The 17,783-nt window shown below is 42.0% G+C and overlaps 1 long non-coding RNA gene across 1 annotated transcript in view; it reads right to left on the reverse strand.

Moving 5' to 3' along the window:
* LOC143819634 (uncharacterized) overlaps positions 1-13,696 on the reverse strand; it is a 48,975-nt gene extending 35,279 nt beyond the window's left edge. Inside the window, exon 1 of the long non-coding RNA XR_013225023.1 lies at positions 13,565-13,696. This is a non-coding gene — a long non-coding RNA (uncharacterized LOC143819634). The remainder of the gene's footprint in view (positions 1-13,564) is intronic.
* Between the last annotated feature and the right edge of the window lie 4,087 nt (positions 13,697-17,783).

Below are 17,783 nucleotides of genomic sequence, written 5' to 3' on the forward strand. Positions count from 1 at the left end.
TACTGAGCCTGCCAGAATATATTTCTCCAATGAATGTTTAATGACACAGGAACATATTGCTTCCCTTTTTAAAAAGGAAAATAGTCCACAGTGTTGGAATATGAAAGATCTGCAGTGTGCATGATTGAGCAGAATGTAAAGGATGTCCTGCAGGGGGCATCTGAGGAGATGTACATTCAGGAAAACTTGATTGGCACAATAACTATGTGGACTGTACTCAAGGGAGAAGCCTAGCATGCTTACCATTTTCTTTTTTGATTGCTCTGTGAAATCTCATCTAATCTCATTCTAAATCTTGAGTAAATTTTCCCCAGCCTTCTCTGAACAATGAGAAAATGCCACAGCATCAGTAGCCAAACCGGGCAATGAAGTCATGTTAGACAAAATGGTATGTGTGGTAGCATAGTTCTATAATAAAGAGTCAAGAGGACTGGCAGATAGCAGTAGGCAATGGGAAACTGTGTGTGAAACTTTTAGATAAGGATAAGAATATTTAAGGTACTTAATGTGCTGCACAGCTCAGAATCAATTGTTTTAAGATGTCTTCATCTTAGTTAGGTCACTTTGGAAGTATGCTTGTTGCAAGGGAACTTAACGTCTATTTTTTGTTGTATTGTTCCATAGTTTGTATCATAGGCTTGCTATAACAGCAATATCATGCAATATCATGCAACCAGGAGACAGTAAGAATTCCATAAGATGATGCCAGGATCAAGATAACTTAGCATTCTTTTCAACATGTTGAGCATGAAGTCTATAAAGCTGTTCCAGAATCATCCTGAGCAGAAATTATGACAGATGGCAATAAAAAGAAACATAATGGATCCTATTTGCTTCTGTTTTATTAGACCACTGTTACTGCTACGGCTATGATCTTAATCCATATCCTTTTTTTATTGCGATGGTAGTTTATGATGCCTTTGCATCACCAGCTGCCTGCTCTGAATCGGACACTCTTGGTTGCTAAATGAAGCCAAGCTGCGAAGCAAATAATCCATTTGCTGTCCAAAACTATTGGCTTAAAAATCTAGACACAAAACAAAGGGTTTTTTTTAAATATATAATATCCAGATGTACCCTTTTAAGGAAATTTGTGGTACAAAGGAATAGGCAGCAACTGAAAAAGGCATATTCTAACATCAGTCTATTAATGCTAATGTTTGCTCTTAGCCAAGGGCATTAAGAATGAGATTTCCAGGGAACATATAAAACATCCATTTTATACTAGCATTTAGGCAATGAAGAAATCCCCTAGGTTTTCAACTCTTCAGGGTTAAGATACTCTGGCAGCCCTGGCCAGATATGTATGACACTCCTACCATCCACAGATACAGATACATATTTATTTACCTTTTGATTTTGCTATTTGATTACACCCTGCCTTTTTCTTGTGGTTCCAGGTGGCTTAGCAAAATCTTCAAGGTACATTAACATTCCATGCCCAAGAAAATGTCTGCACCACAGGCCCCATTAAAAACCCTTCCAAATAAAATGACATTTTAGCACCTCCTAAAATCTTCTAGTGTCCCCTAATTCATCAGACAGCTCTTCCACAAGGTGGAGGCCCACTGTAGAAAAGATATGGGCCCCAGTCGACAAGTTATATAGATTTTACACAAGAACTCTTAGTGTTCATGTGGATGCCTAAGAGATCGTTGTGCTATTGAAGAGTTGTTCCAATCATTTTATTTGAACATTCTCTTAAAGCAGATACTTTCCCTGAACAAGGCATATTACTTGCTGTGCCTTACATGTCATATAGTTCATATACTGATATTTTTATGCCAAAAATAATCTCATATATTAAACAGGCGGTGACTTTTCATCCACTGCCTGACTTTTAACCAGCTGTTTTGCATCTTAAATAATTAAACAAAGAGATGAGAGTGGGCACGTAGCTCAGTGCCTGAACATATTTGCATACGAATATCTAGGGATGCAAAATAAATGTTCACATTCCTTGCTGGACTCACACTACATCATTGTGAATGGGTTGTTTTGCACCACTGTACAAAAAAGAAACACAACCGTTATTATTACTTTGTCAAATTTTAAGTAAAATCATATTTCTATTATATTTCAGCTTTCTACTGACTGCTCTCTCTGTTTTTGGGTTTTTTTAAACATGCTTTGTTTTATCTATCCCTAATCTATTGCCCATTAACTTTATTGGAAACCACCAAGTTTGATTATTATGAGAGAGATCTGACTATGATAGTTGGTTATCATGTTTAATTATATAGTGACTAGACTATTTCAATCACAAAAGCAGCCAAACCAGGCTGGCCACAGGTAAACCATATACTCAGGGCTCCCCTGATCAAAAGGGGAGGAGAAGAATCCCAAACTGACTTTGTTCCTAAAACATTCCATTGGTCGGAGAGGGGATAATCCAAGTTGTTCACTCCTGCAGTTTCTGGTAAGCCCTTGGCCTATTTATTTCAAACACTTCAAAGCTCTGATTTTGTGAAATGTTAAGCACTGAACTTTCCTTTGTCTGCCCTATGGGATTTATCAATTTTTTGCGTACAAGTCAAGAAAGATAATGAAATCTTAAACTAGACTATGACTGCAATCCTGAAGGCATTTTCCTGGCTAGTAAGCCACACTGAATAACAGGATTCATTAGACCTGCTTGGTATTGCTGCCTTTCTGTTCAGAGCTGGTTTTACTTGATTAATGAGCAATGGGACATGTGCAAATAACATTCAAGGGGTGAATACATTACTCTATATTTTTTAGTCCTAATCAGTCAAATTTATAGTGAAGAAAATGAGGCGTATTATGTTGTGCTTCATAAAGTGCAGAAATATCTATGCCTGACAGAAATCTCCATTTAATAAATTTAATGAACCTAGGAGTTTTAAGCAGCCATTTCACACTAGTAATTATGAGCGTCCCATCGACATATTTCACAGTGCTGCAGCTACCGCAACCTATATACAAAAACTAATGAGGGCCCTTAAATCTTAAACTATGCACACACACAAAAGTAACACAAGTCGCTAAATAAAAGTACGGTAAGTCAATTTCCCATGCAGGGCTTCTTCATATGAACTACTTCAAAGCTGAGTGCTATAGAAGTCAGTGAGATAGAAATCACACACACAGAAGCCAAAAATAGTCCAGTTTCTATTATAGCCATATTAAAGAAAATGGCTGAGAGGCAGTACATAGATAACTCATAGCAATTGGAAGTGTATTTCATTATATTTTGAACAACTCCAAATGTTTACATGCAAATGTATATTCTAATTTTTTGGTGATTTCAGGGCTCCCCGTAAAAGTTTGCTAAATTCCTCTAATCATTCAAGTAGGGGGAAATGAACACTTACTAATGGACTTGGTAATAAATACCCAGGCACAGGAAAAGTGATTACTAGTTCTAGTCCATCCCCTGGAGACTCCCAAACGAGACAGGAATGTGATGCGGTACATTCCCCACTCCAAGAAGTAAATAAATGCCCAGCAACTCTTCATATACAGTATTTGCTGATGTATAAGACTACTTTCCCCCCCTGAAAAACATGCCTCCAAGTGGGGGGGTCGCCCTATACGCCGGGTGTACTCCAGTTGGGATAGACATAGCTGCCCATAGTGGCCCATAGTACTGTAATGTAATGTAACAAACTCTATATTTTGAGTGGAAATGTTGGGGGGTCGTCTTATACGCCCAGTAATACGCTGGTAAATATGGTACTCCACACCTATCTTGTCGTGTCCTACCTCTGAAGATGCCAGCCACAATTACTGGTGAAATGTCAGGGACTAAAACTATCAGACTACAGCCACACAGCCCGAAAACCTGCAACAACCAGTTCTAGCTATTGATTCTATGACCCAGCTAAGAATATCTTCATAAGTTACAGATATTTAGCAGAATGACACTTTGGCCAATGAAGATGCGACTCAGGTAATTGTATTAACATGGCCACAACTTTTATTCTTTCCAATGAAGGGGTTGTCCCCTCCTGGAATGAGAAAGGAAACCCGCAACCCTCAGCCATCCAGCTATACACAGAGTCCAGTGATGTCCTGGGACCCACCCCTTTCCCAGCGGGAAAGGGCTTGGCAACCCTATAAAGTGTAACTGTCCTTCCTCCCACATGCAGAGAAAATGAGTTGATTTATATTCACCAACTTTCCCTTCATGCTTCTCTCCAGCCAATGCGGAGACTGCCGGCGTCTGTGTCACTAGCTGCCTCTGCGAGTGTGCAAGGTCAGTGTTTTCCAGAGAACTCTAACACAAGCGAATGTACCAGCAGCAAAGGGAGGGAACAGGGCCACAAAGGAGTGTTCCCACAGTGGCGAGAGGAAAGCGAAAGGGGGACAGTGTGGTAGGATCCTGGCCTTCATAATTATACAGCACTTGGCATATCATGAGACTTTCTCCTAAGAGCTCTGTAAAGAAAGTCAGTGCTATCATCACCGCATCATAAAAAAGTGGGGTCCAAAGCTGAGAGGTCATGGCTGCCAGGTGAAGTCCATGAGATTATCTGTTTTCAGTTCTCTTCAATAGTGATGTTATATTAGTTAATTAGCATTAGAGAGGAACATTTCTTTTTTTCTCACAAAGAAGCCAGAGATGTTTTATTGGTAGCTAGCTACTGTATGGTTTAATAAGAGTAAATAACTGATTGTGTTTGCTTGGTACTTGCCATATGAAGCAGGAGATAATGTCTTTCTGAGGGCTGTTATTAGAATATAATTGACTCTGTTTTGCTTACTCCAAAGGTACCCTGAGTCCACAGGGACATGAATTATGGATGACAAAAGGCCGGAGCAAAAGAGGGAGGGGGGAAGAACGAGGGAGAGATGTTCCAGTCTGACACATGACCTTCCCCTTACTCTGCTTGTTTCCCTAGCTAATGAGTGACATTTACAGCCGAGAGAAACGTAGAGCACTAAAATCCCACAAGGGCCAGAGGCTTGTATTCACTGATGATTTAGTGCTGCATTGTTGTTGCCAAAAATGCTTTGTATCTTTTGCTGATGTGGCACTTTGCATTCTATCCCACTTTGAAAAAGCTGGATTTGCCTGCTTATTTGTGAGATGCTTCCCTGCAGAGCATGCTGTGCTTTGTGTAAGAGAGTAAACAAAGAGATCAACTATCATGTGGAATGTGTTTATTGCTACTATGCAATCTGGGTTCCTCCCCCCCCCCCCAATATCAACATATGTACACCACTAGCTTTCACTACTTTCTCCCTTAAGGTGCCGCAGTTATATCAGATGTTTAGAGTAGTATAGATTATTACGGTCCTTTCATAAAGAGGATTCTGCTATGCTGGATTACACAGACTGCCAGACATCTGCACGGCATTCAGACGCCACAACAATACTTGAACTGCTTAGCCCCCAGCTTCAACAGTTTCTGTATGGGTTATGCACCTTGGGTTCACAGCTGTTGGGAAGCAGGGGTTTGTACTGCTGCTTCTCTACAGCATCATAGTGTATTTGTGCACCTCCCAAAACTTTCTTGGCTTTTCTCCAGACTTTCCCAAACCTGCTTTTTTGTGAAGTTTTGGGAACGGTCACACCAAAACCTGGATGGCAACCATGTGGGTGGGGAAGTTTGGATTTTCCTGATAGAATCATAGAATCATAGAGTTGGAAGGGGCCATACAGGCCGTCTAGTCCAACCCCCTGCTCAACGCAGGATCAGCCCTAAGCATCCAAGAAAAGTGTGTATCCAACCTTTGCTTGAAGACTGCCAGTGAGGGGGAGCTCACCACCTCCTTAGGCAGCCTATTCCACTGCTGAACTACTCTGACTGTGAATTTTCCCCCCCTGATATCTAGCCCAGGGGTAGTCAAACTGCGGCCCTTCAGATGTCCATGGACTACAATTCCCATAAGCCCCTGCCAGCATTCGCTGGCAGGGGCTCATGGGAATTGTAGTCCATGGACATCTGGAGGGCCGCCGTTTGACTACCCCTGAATATTGTTCTACTTGTAGTTTAAACCCATTACTGCGCGTCCTTTCCTCTGCAGCCAACGGGAACAGCATCCTGCCCTCCTCCAAGTGACAACCTTTCAAATACTTAAAGAGGGCTATCATGTCCCCTCTCAATCTCCTTTTCTCCAGGCTGAACATTCCCAAGTGATCCTGCCCACAGAGCAGCCATTTTCCTTGCCACTATGACCACAATGGCCAAATTCTCCCTTGGCACTGGAGGCTTGTTTTGTTTAATCATATCTATTAAAGATATGCCTTTCTCATATAGCTGCTGTGAATGTCTGGGAATTCAGAGATTGTGCAGAGGAACGTTATTTTGTTTTCTATTGGTTATTCTGTCTGCTTGTATGAACTACTTAAACACTGAGTGAATCCGGAGAAGCCCTGCTTGGCATCATACCACTGCTGGAGGCTCATGGAAAGCTCCAGTTCAAACAAACAAAAAAGCAATTTAATGAAGCCAAAACAGTCATTATTCTTTCTAGTAATGTTGTTTTTGATGTCCAATCCCGTCCTTAGAATCTGAGTCTAAAACACTAGGAGGCAGTTTTGACTTGATGTCTTTAATAAACATGTATACATAATTAATCTCATTGGACTTCTAAGTGCTCTTGGTGTCCAGGAGCAAGCTGAAATAATACTGCAGCATATTTTCCCAGCTTCTAAATACTGCCTGAAATAAAATAGGTTGCACTGGAAATGTGCCCTAATAAAGCCCTAATAAAGTGCATCTCTTTCACATACTGGGTTGCCAGTCATTGATGCTTGATGCGGATAATTTCTATATACTTTGTTTATGATCAGAATCACGATCTCCTTGAATGGAGTTTGTGGTTTTTTAGCAATATCCATGCATGGCTTAAAAAAAAATTTAAAGGCAGAGACAGATGGAAGAATAGAGTCAAGTAATGACAAGCCAGTGTGGTGCAATAGCTGGGGTATTGGGTTTGAACAGAGAAACAGATGAGCAAATGCTCCTTCTTTCTTTTTCTGCCTGTGCTTTTCATTTTTTGCTGCTTATGGTTATTCCGCATAGGCCTGTTGTACAGGCCTGGATTCTGTTTCCATTCCATTGGTATAACCACATTTCTAGCTGCAGAATGTCAGTCCAGCAAGAGAAATCACTGGCAGTCTTCAAGCAAAGGCTGGATACACACTTTTCTTGGATGCTTTAGGATGCTTTGGGCTGATCCTGCGTTGAGCAGGGGGTTGGACTAGATGGCCTGTATGGCCCCTTCCATGGTTCTATGATTCTATGAATTTCAACCAATTCTGTCTCCCACTGCAGCCCACCCCCCTATGCCCAAGTGGGCACCACCTGCAGGAGCACAATTTCAATGGCACAGGAGACTGCAGGGGAGGGAGGAGGGGGGAAGTTCCTGTATTGAACATGACTCTGCTAACCCTACTTTTGATTCAAACCATGGGGCTCTTTTTAAGGTAATGGTGTGGTGTAGATGTAGGAATTAAGTACTGCAACACAACTCTGGTATTCTTACAATTACTTCTTCAGTAAATGGACTTCCATGGTAAAACTGTCTTATAAAAATATGCACATGGTACCCCTTTAAAATACTTGCAAACAATTTGAAAGATGAAGATAATGGAGGGAAGGGGAACAATGGCAAGGAGGTTCAATTATGATGGAATCTCCCTCTCCTATTTTGGATGGCATGCAAACCAGGAAAACAATTTCAGTTGCATGTCCCATCTCTCTCTTGCTAAACATATACAAAATCACTTTTGAGTGAAGGAGTGATAAGAGAACACTTAGTGTACTGGTAGAACAATTAATCAGTAGTCTAAGTTTGGCCCCACCAATTCTTTGCAAGTGCAAGAACTTGACACATGGAGAGTTTTTCCCCATGCAAAGACTTTCTCATTCCTTTACTGGAGAGAACAATTCAACACGTACCAAAAGTATGACCCCCACCAGTGAAGTCTGTTCTCATGTCCTCAGAGTACATCTCAGAGTCCATATACAGTTCTGGATCAGAGGCCATGAATCTATTCAGAGTTGGAAAAGAATTTTATTTTGGAATGGTAGTATTAACACACAACTTTATCCAGTGCACTAAATCGTAAGTGTTCAATGGACAATTTAAAATAGAAAGTTCATGAAGGAAAGCCGTAAAACTGAAGCAGTGAAGACAGCTGTATTTTAAGGTGAATACTCTAGTAGAAGACAAACAGCCAGCAAAAGAACTAAATCAAGAGCAGCAAGCTGAGAGTATAATCAATAACTTATCAGGCCTGAAATGTAATAATCTGTGAGGAAGGTGATGCTTTATCATGTCAGAGCAAGAACAAAAAGAGCTGAGCAAATCATGACAGGAAGATAAATGGGGAGATGGTTTGGATTTTATCATACACTTGTGAGGTTTGCAATTCAGTTTCCCTTAAACGGTACATAGCTCCAGTGTGCTTTGGAGTATGTTTTTGCATACACATGCATGCACACACACAACATTATGTTTTGGATCATAATTTGGACTAGCCCTGTTTGTGTGAAATTATTTCCTTTTAACCTGATTAACCTGTATATTTTGTAAATAATTAAATAGTACAACTTGCTTCATGGTTTTGCATAGCCTCCCCAGAAGGAAACTAGTCCCTGGAACTTCCTACCAACTCAAGGAAGTGTAGTGCATGAAAAAACACGGGTCACAGCAGCATTTTAATTTCAGTAAAATACAATATGTGTCAACATTGATTAGCTTTTTCTTGCTGCTGATTGGGCAGAAAGGGAATTTTATTGGTTAGTGTAACCTTCCAGATCAGTTGTACTTCAATGAGACTGAGAAACTTGATTCACAACATCTTGTTTGTAGCATGATCACTCATTGGTTTGGCTCACCTCCTGCTCACAATCTGGGAGCTGATTTCTGATGATCAGTTTGAGTTGGACCCTGTTTGTAGCTGTTTAGTCCACAGCCCTGCTATAGTTTTTCCTAACCATCCAGCAACTGGCTTTTTGTGCATGCATGTTTTCACACAGACCAATTGACCTCTACTGCCCTCCATCTAAACTGCTACACTTAATAGCAGTTTAAATAGTCAATTAAATCAGCCACAAATCATGTGTACCAGTCATAAATAAATGCTCTCTTTTAATATAATCCAACCCTTTGGTATTTTTTTAAATAGCCCCTAGTGGCCCAAAGTTTTGTATTGGTGCTGTCTTTATGCATGTCAAGATTTGTACCAATACAAATGGCACATGTATTTCAGGTGTTTGTGGCTGCTTGATACCAAGTAAACAGGCTGGGTGACACTTTTGAAGATGGTAAATTTGACTTTTGAGCACATTTGTAGCAAAAATTTACAGCATCCCTAATCCTATCCAGATTCTGCTTCCTTGAGAAAAGGCATTTTAATTCTACTGTTATGCCAGCATTTTCTGCTTGGAGATGTGAAAAGACACCTTGTCCTTGCTATCAGGGATGCCACACATTTTGCAGTAAACAAACACCATAATTTATCATACCTTATTTGCCAACCATGATTACCTGTGAGCCTGACATCTAATCTGTTTGTCTATCTACTTTTGAACACTGAAGTTCTCTGGAAGGACATAAAATCTGACCTGAAAATGCAGCCAGGGCAGGGAGCTGGGGCTTGAGTAGGTTTGTCTTACTGAGAAGAGGGTTAGATCTTCCCTATCATCTACCCCCACCCTCACCCCCATCCCCCAGTCTGCTTTAAACCATACCGGGGGGAAATGACTGGTTCCCATAAAGTAACTTGAGAACCTTTTCTATATAACACATGTTGGAGTAGGAGAGATATGTGCTAAGGTTACAACAGAGATACTCCCAGCTGCTTTTAGAAAAGTGGATTTCTAGTCACAAAATTCTAGTGTCATGTGTAGTTCAGCTCTTAGCTAAATGGTGACAGACCATCAATGCTTTGCCAGTGTGTGTCTATCCTGCTATTTCCTGACCAGCCCTCCTGCCACCTGAACACAGTTACATCTGATTAAATTCCTGACATTTCTATATCTTTTCTTAACCTATACTTTGCATCACAAGCTCCAGCTAAATGAGACACTGGCAATCCATGATTCAATCTACAACTCTAACACCTTCAATTTCTTATAAAGCACATGGGGAGAGGTTTAGTTCAGAACCTTTCTGCTTGGGCTGAAGGATTAACTTTTCCCTTGGCACCCTTTCCCCCAACAAAGCTGCCATTTTCCTTGATAAAGGAACCCAGGAATAATTTCTATCAGAACACGTTTGTGTGTATCAGGGGAGGGGGAGGATCTAAATTGGAGCATCATGGTTCAGTTCCCCACCACATCTGATTAATGAAACTGAAGGACTTGGGGAATCCAGTCACAAAATGCAATATTTCACCAAGTTTGTCCCTTAGCCACTATGACACACCACAAATTATTATTCTCCTTCCCTACTTTTGGCTTCTCCCCCTTGACAGAGTGGTACATGGGGCAGCTCGGTTGTTCTGCATGTTTCAAAACTCCAGTGATGCAATGCCTGCTCAGCAAGCCATTGTTAGAGGGTCTCACCAAAAGGAAACAAGGTGGTATAAATGCATGCTATGTAGTCTGAGAGATTCTTTAGGTCAGGTGTAGTCAACCTGTGGTCCTCCAGTTGTTCATGGACTACAATTGTAGTCCATGGACATCTGGAGGACCACAGGCTGACTACCCCTGCTTTAGGTGAAAGGATGGCGCCTGCTGCTGCAGTCAGTCCCCAAATGTTGCTCTGTCTCTCTGGGCTTTTTACATCTTTTGGCTTTGCTTTCTTTTAGTACAGGGGACTCTGTGGACTCCTCTGCAAGCTTGAGGCAGTCAACAACTAGCTCTGAGTTATTGAATTCTTTGTGGGATTGGGTTTTGCATTATTTGGTGCCGAGGCATTTCAGGGAAACTTTCTTCCCTCTCATTACAGCTCAAGTATTGATTTGTTTGGTATATTTAGACATAGATTAATTGTCCCTTCTGCCTCACAATAGCAAGACGGGAGCAACGACTGTTAAATTATTCTCAGAGTACAGTCATGAGATTGGGTAATAAGAAGGAGGTAGCCCTCTCCTTCTTATGTTCCTGACAGGAAATGTACAATTGGAGAATTTTTTTTAACCAAGGACAAAGTAGCCCAGCTCATTTTCTCTTAATTGAAAAATTGGGATTTTGCTTCCACTTATTACTGACCATAAACATATGTTCTGTTCAAACTGAATTTTTAAATCTGACATAGTGTACAATAGGTAGTTTGTTATACCACTGGAAAAATGAAGATATCTTTGCTAAGATTGAAGTGTGCTTTAAAAGCTTTTTGCATTGGTCTTTAATCATAGCAAAATCCATTGTATTTGGTCACCTTGGGGAGTGGGATATTATTGTCACCATTATTTCTATATTTAGAAATTAATATAATATATTCAGTAACAGAGCATATGTTCACAAATGCGTGGCTATGCACCTGTATCACTGCAAGCAATCAGTGGATCTGAAATCATTATGCAAATTAGTGTTTTATATGCATTTCAGTGTGTTTTCAAAAACTGCGCTCTTCGCAAAACAGAGAGGAAGCCAGTAACTGAATTCACAGGAAATATTATTTTCCCTGCATTTTCTTTTGTCCTTGAAAGCAAGGTCTTTCATTACATTATTTCATTTGGAAACCTCACCATTTAGCATATATGAAATTTGCGTCAAACACATATCTGACAACAGGAAGCATATATGGCCTCCGAGAAGCATGCCTGGCCTCAACTCAGGCCAGGGCATTTTCGGTCCTAGTGGAATGAACTCCCAGAAGAGCTGAGAGCCCTGATGGAGTTGTCTCAGTTCCGCAGGGCCTGCAAAATGGAGCTCTTCCACCAGGTCTTTGGTTAAGGCTGGGTTTCAGGGACAACTAGGGCCCCTCCTCCGGCCAACGCTATACCATTCTGAGAACCTGTGTCTGTGATGGTTGACTGTAGATCAGGGATGACTGGATATTATGTTGCTGTTTTATGGGTCTTTTATGATATTAGGGGACTTGTGATTGATTTTATTGGGGTTTCTGTGTAATCCACCATGAGTCCATGGAGAGTGGTGGGATATAAATCAAAGTAATAAATAAAATAATAAATAAATAAGTTTCAAATTAGTAGATTCAGTTCATCTAAGGCCATAGGATACAAGCCAGGTGTTACAAGTAGGGATGCCATTCTCCAGGTGGGACTTGGAGACCCCCTGCTCTTATAGCTCATCTCCAGGCAACAGAGATTATTTCCCCTGGAGAAAATGGCTGCTTATACTCTACTGAAATCCCTCTCTGCTCCAAATGCCACCCACTCCTGGCTCCACCCCTAAAGACTCCAGATATTTCCCAATCCAGAGCTGGGAACCCTAGAGACAATAGTTAGGACCTCTGGCCATGCCCAGCCTTTATACTTGGGAGTAAGAAAGAACACAGAAAAGCAAGGAATGTTCCTCACATTCTTTCCTCCCTGCTGAAAATCATATAGAAATTCATAGGCAAAGACTTATATATGTTTTGTGAAATTATACTAAGCTCTTACTATGCAATAAGCACAATTTACTCTTCTAAATGGACATTTTATCTGAATATTAAGTTGGCTTATTTATATAGCAACTGCGAGTTCATTTTGGTTCTAAACATTATATCATGTTTCAGGCCCAGAGTTTCCAGCCACTGGATCATTTGCATTTTTGTTAAAGCAATTGCTGTTTATGAAAACTGCCTCATGAAAACTGCTTAGCACCGCCAATAATTAGTTTCAGAGTGAAAATAAGTCTGCTAGCATAGTTTTTACACTATCTTCCAATATACATTATGAATTCTAATCCAGTATACATTATGAATCCTAATTCAAGCCATTATTTTCAAAGTACCCACATATTCAAGTTGCTTTACAAGCTCATAAAACCAATTTGTAGTGCAGCCACTATGAACAATTTTTATTTGCAGGAGAGATGAAAAAGAAATCCCTGTTAAAAGCATGAGCAAAGTTCAGGTCCCATGTTGATGCTATAACTTTGCTTTACTTACTGCTCAGTTCTATGTTCTACCAATCTAGGCTTCAATAGAACTTAAAAAAATCTTTCATAAGGAATCTTTATGAGTTGGATATTATTGGGGTTTGCCAACTCTGGATTGGGAAACTCCTAGAGATTGGGATGGGAGGAGGGAAGGGAAGGGAAGGGAAGGGAAGGGAAGGGAAGGGAAGGGAAGGGAAGGGAAGGGAAGGGAAGGGATCCCCATGTAGGAGTAGCATCCCTACTTAGGCCTCCTTCAACATTCGCAAAACCTCCCTGTCTCAGCTCCAGGGATTTGCTTCTTTGGCATCCTCCTGAAAGATTTTGCTTTCTTTGTTTGCAGAACTGAGACTTAAAAGGTGCAAAGTAACAGAAGGCTTTTCATTTCACTTTTACTGGAACCCCTTGAGCAATGAAAATGCCCAGAGATCTGAATGATGTCAGAGCTCTCCACACCAATCTGACTATTCTTTAATTGTAAATTTAAGACTTGAAGTGCACATGCATAGCCTTCCACATTTTCACAGATAAGGACACCCTGCTAATGTTCATTCCAAAGATTATTGTCCAAGTCATTCACCCCAGTTACTCACTGATGAATGTAGCTGCCAAACTCCAGTTGGACCGCCACTTGTTCTCCAGATTACAGTGATCCCTGGAAAAAAAATGGCATTTTTAGCAGGTAGAATCTATGTAATCATATGATACTGAACTCCCTCTGCAAACTCCAGCCTACTTAGATTCTTCCCCCAAATGTTCAGCAATTTCCCACCATGCAGCTGGCATTCCTAATTGCTAAATGATATATTCACTTCTTCTACAATACTCCCATTCTTTCCTGATTGAAGAGGAAACTAAGCAGCACATGTTGTTAACGATATAATTGTACCACTGTACTGTTAATAATTCAGTACTATTGTACTGTTAATAATTCAGATTGTTCATGCAGCAGCTATCCTGCATGAAATGACAGGTTGTCCATATAAAATGTGTTGAATTTTGTGTGTGTCCTTTTGTAAACATGTGCATGAGCCAGAAGAGGCATTCATCTGGAGAGGCAGTTGAACCTTGAAGAATGACAGCTCTAGCAACAAGCGTTAACAAAATAACTACTGAAAGTAGCCTCCACATCCCCCAAATGGGCAGCTACATGGCACGGGGAAGGTGCTCCCTTGGCACTGCATAACAGTTAATTGAACCATAGCTGCTTTATGGCACAGGGCATGGCTGTGGACAAAATGCTACTCAGCCCAATTCCATAAAACAAGATACCAAATGATGATGGTGATGATGATGAAGAAGAACAACAGTTGCTCTCATCCAGAGAAAATGCAACATTCTTGAAACAAACTCTTCCTTGGGAGGAAAACGTCTAAAAGGAAAAACGTGCTCACAGAAATCCATTCATCACCTGGAGCTCAAAGACCAGCCAGTCAGATTGGCCCTGCCCACTCCCTCAGAGGGCTGGAGAACAGTTGTCTGGTTCAGACCCCACTCACCCCCTTTGGGGATCAGGCAGCAGAAGTCAGCTGGGTTCCCCACCACCTCTGGCTTAGCCACCTTTCCTCTCTGGAATTCAGGGAGTGCTCGGCCAGCTCAGCCACTGCCTGCCTCCTCTGGGTCTTGGTCTGATCCATGCCCCTTCCAGGGTAGCAGCTGGTTCAGCAAATGCTGTGGGCACCTGCCTTGTATGAGGCAAAAGCTGCCCCTGGCCTGGTGTGGCTCTGGGAGGGTAGGGATGGCCCCCAACACAGTGATCCTTGGAGCGCACTCTGTACTTTGGCCATGACTCCAGAATGAGACAACTGTGGGTTGCCAAAGGACGGCATTATTTGTGAGCGGCAACCTGTGATTAAAAGCTGAATGAATAGTTTGGAAATGCCAATCAGCCATTTAATTTTGAAAAACCAAATCTGTTATTTTGTGCATTCATTCAAGGAGTGCAAGTACAATTCTGTTCAATAAAGAGTCTTGTTCACAGAGCAGCCCTGTTTGTGCACTGGAACAGCCATGGATCTTTTGATGAAAGGCTATGACTGTTGTTCAATTAAAAGCAATATGTGTTGTTAGGGAAAAATAAATATTTTAAAACAAAAAATATTGTCCTTTTCCATATCTGGCTTTGAAAGCACTCTAGACTGTGATAGAACCCCGAGGATATCTCTGCTATTCTCAGTCTATTGTCAGCAAAAGAAAAATGTCTCTGACTTAATATTTGCTTCAGGAAATTTATTTTTGTCTCTCACCACCAATTGCCAATTATTGCCACATTCTGATGTCTGTAAAATCACATGTTGTTTTTTTCTGCCACAAGGAAAGAAGCAACTTGATCTAGAAATAATGAATTCTACAAAGCTATTGAAGTACCCCTCAAGGATACTCCCAAGATAAAAGCAATAATTATCACAGTGGATAGGGAAGAAGAAGAAGAAGAAGAAGAGTTGGTTCTTATATGCCGCTTTTCCCTACCCGAAGGAGGCTCAAAGCGGCTTACAGTCGCCTTCCCATTCCTCTTCCCACAACAGACACCCTGTGAGGTGGGTGAGGCTGAGAGAGCCCTGATATCACTGCCCGGTCAGAACAGTTTTATCAGTGCCGTGGCGAGCCCAAGGTCACCCAGCTGGTTGCATGTGGGGGAGCGCAGAATCGAACCCAGCATGCCAGATTAGAAGTCCGCACTCCTAACCACCACACCAAACTGGCTCCCAAGGAAGGAAGGAAGGAAGGAAGGAAGGAAGGAAGGAAGGAAGGAAGGAAGGAAGGAAGGAAGGAAGGAAGGAAGGAAGGAAGGAAGGAAGGAAGGAAGGAGGAAGGAAGCCAGCCAGCCAGCCAGCCAGCCAGCCAGCCAGCCATGCTGGCATTAGTTAATTAGCTCTCTATGACTGATAGGCTCACTTTCCTAAAACTAATAAGATATTATTGTGATGTTGTGGGCTCTAGTTGTTCAACATTGAAGCATATACTATGCCATCATATTCATGATGCATGATGTTCAATCAAGGATTAGTCATTTTTGTTCACAGTAAACAAAAGCAGCACCTGAAAACTGGAGGTATAAATTTCTGCTTATCCTTATCCATTGTTGTTCCTCTGTATATTTGTGAAACTGCCTAGGGATCGGGACATGTCCGGCTGTCCATGTTGGAATAGGGCCAATCAGGGTGCAGCTAGCTTTGCCCTGATTGACCCTGCCCCTGCGGCTCCCACCCTCCATCCCTGGACTCTAGCCTCTTTGCTCTCAGATGCCTCAGTGCCTGGAGCCAGCAGCAGGTAAGGAGAGAGGGCCCTGGGCAAAGGGTCGTGGTGGAGGGCTTGCTAACGAGGGCATCTTGGCCTGCTAGGCTGGGCCTGCTGATGAGGGCCTCTTGGCCTGCTGACTGCCTGCTAAGGAGCTCTGTCCCGGCCCTGCTAACGATCTGCCCAGACCCCACACGCCCCACTTGATCTGCCTGCAAACTGCTGCCCAAAGCCACCTTAAGCTGCCTGGCCAGGGGAGGGGACCCTTCAGGGCCCATTCTTAGGAATGGGCTTTTAAGCTAGTATTCAATATAAATTGCAATCAAACCCATGATATGCTAAGGAAATGCTGAGAGACTGGAGGAGTACAGGTGATCTATAGCCAGCAAATGCTACCAGTTGCTCTGACTGATGAATAAGATTAAAATTATAATTGAAATTTTGCTATTTTTCCCTTCTTTTTTTAGGTGTCAGTAAAGAATGACAAGTGCCTTTTAAAAAAGGAAATTGTATATCAGCTTTTTTGGAGGATACATTTGCGTTTCTACTTGGATCAGATTTTCAGAAAGAACACTAAACAAGTATATAGAGTAAATTCAAAATGAATTCTAAATTTGCACAGAATAAGGATTTTACTTAGGAAATAACTGTGATTTTCCAGAGTATTTTCAGCTATTGAAAATAATAAAGGTTCAACCCAAACTTCTGACCAACAATCAGGAAGTGTTTTTAGCCTATACGTTGAAGAAGATATGAGTTTACATTTTAACAACTGAATTGTCAGGTAATGTGATATGGGTGATAATTAAGTAACAAAGTTCTATTATACATGGTGGCAACTCCATCGGGCTGCTGCTGTGCCATTGCAAGTGGGTCAAAAAGCCCTGCTGTCCCCCATATATACACAGGGGAGGAGCTCCCCTGGTGCACGCTGGCTGCCCCAGTGCAATGGCCCCATGCACGCAACGCGGGGCTGGAAGTGCTGGGAGCACTTTGAAGCAGCAGCAGTGGCTGTGGAGATCAGGGGCATGGGGCCTCCACTGCACAATGGAGGGGAGGAGCATGCTGCTCTCCCACCATGGTCAGGGCAGGGGGACACCCCTGTCAGCTCCACAGAGCCATGGAGCTGGCAGGGGTGAGAGGCATCCCTGCAGGGACACCATAGGTTAGGGGAGGAGCTGGGCCCAAAGGCCTGGCTCCTCTGATTATGCACATGGCTAGCCCAACCTAGTCCTCACCTGCACCCTCAGGAGACCCAGGAACACGGATGGCAGCGATGTCGAGCATAATCATGGATTTTCCCCGAAGCCCTGCTGCCGCCAGCTCAGGTGTTCCAGCTAGTGCATAATCAGTCAAAGAAGCAGAAGCTTTTTCCTTCTAAAATATCCTGATCCAAAGCCATAAACAATGGCTTTGCCCCTAGTTTTCCTGAAGATCTTGATGGAAACTTGAGGGTTTCTATTGATTTGCAGAACTCTTAATAGGCGCTATGGCTCACCCCTTTGTACAGATTCAGCTATTCACACATAAAATAGTCCTTGGCTATAACTGGCTATTAGCTACAATAACATATAG

This window comes from Paroedura picta, chromosome 10, assembly GCF_049243985.1.
Source record: "Paroedura picta isolate Pp20150507F chromosome 10, Ppicta_v3.0, whole genome shotgun sequence".
NCBI classification, from domain to species: Eukaryota; Metazoa; Chordata; class Lepidosauria; order Squamata; family Gekkonidae; genus Paroedura; species Paroedura picta.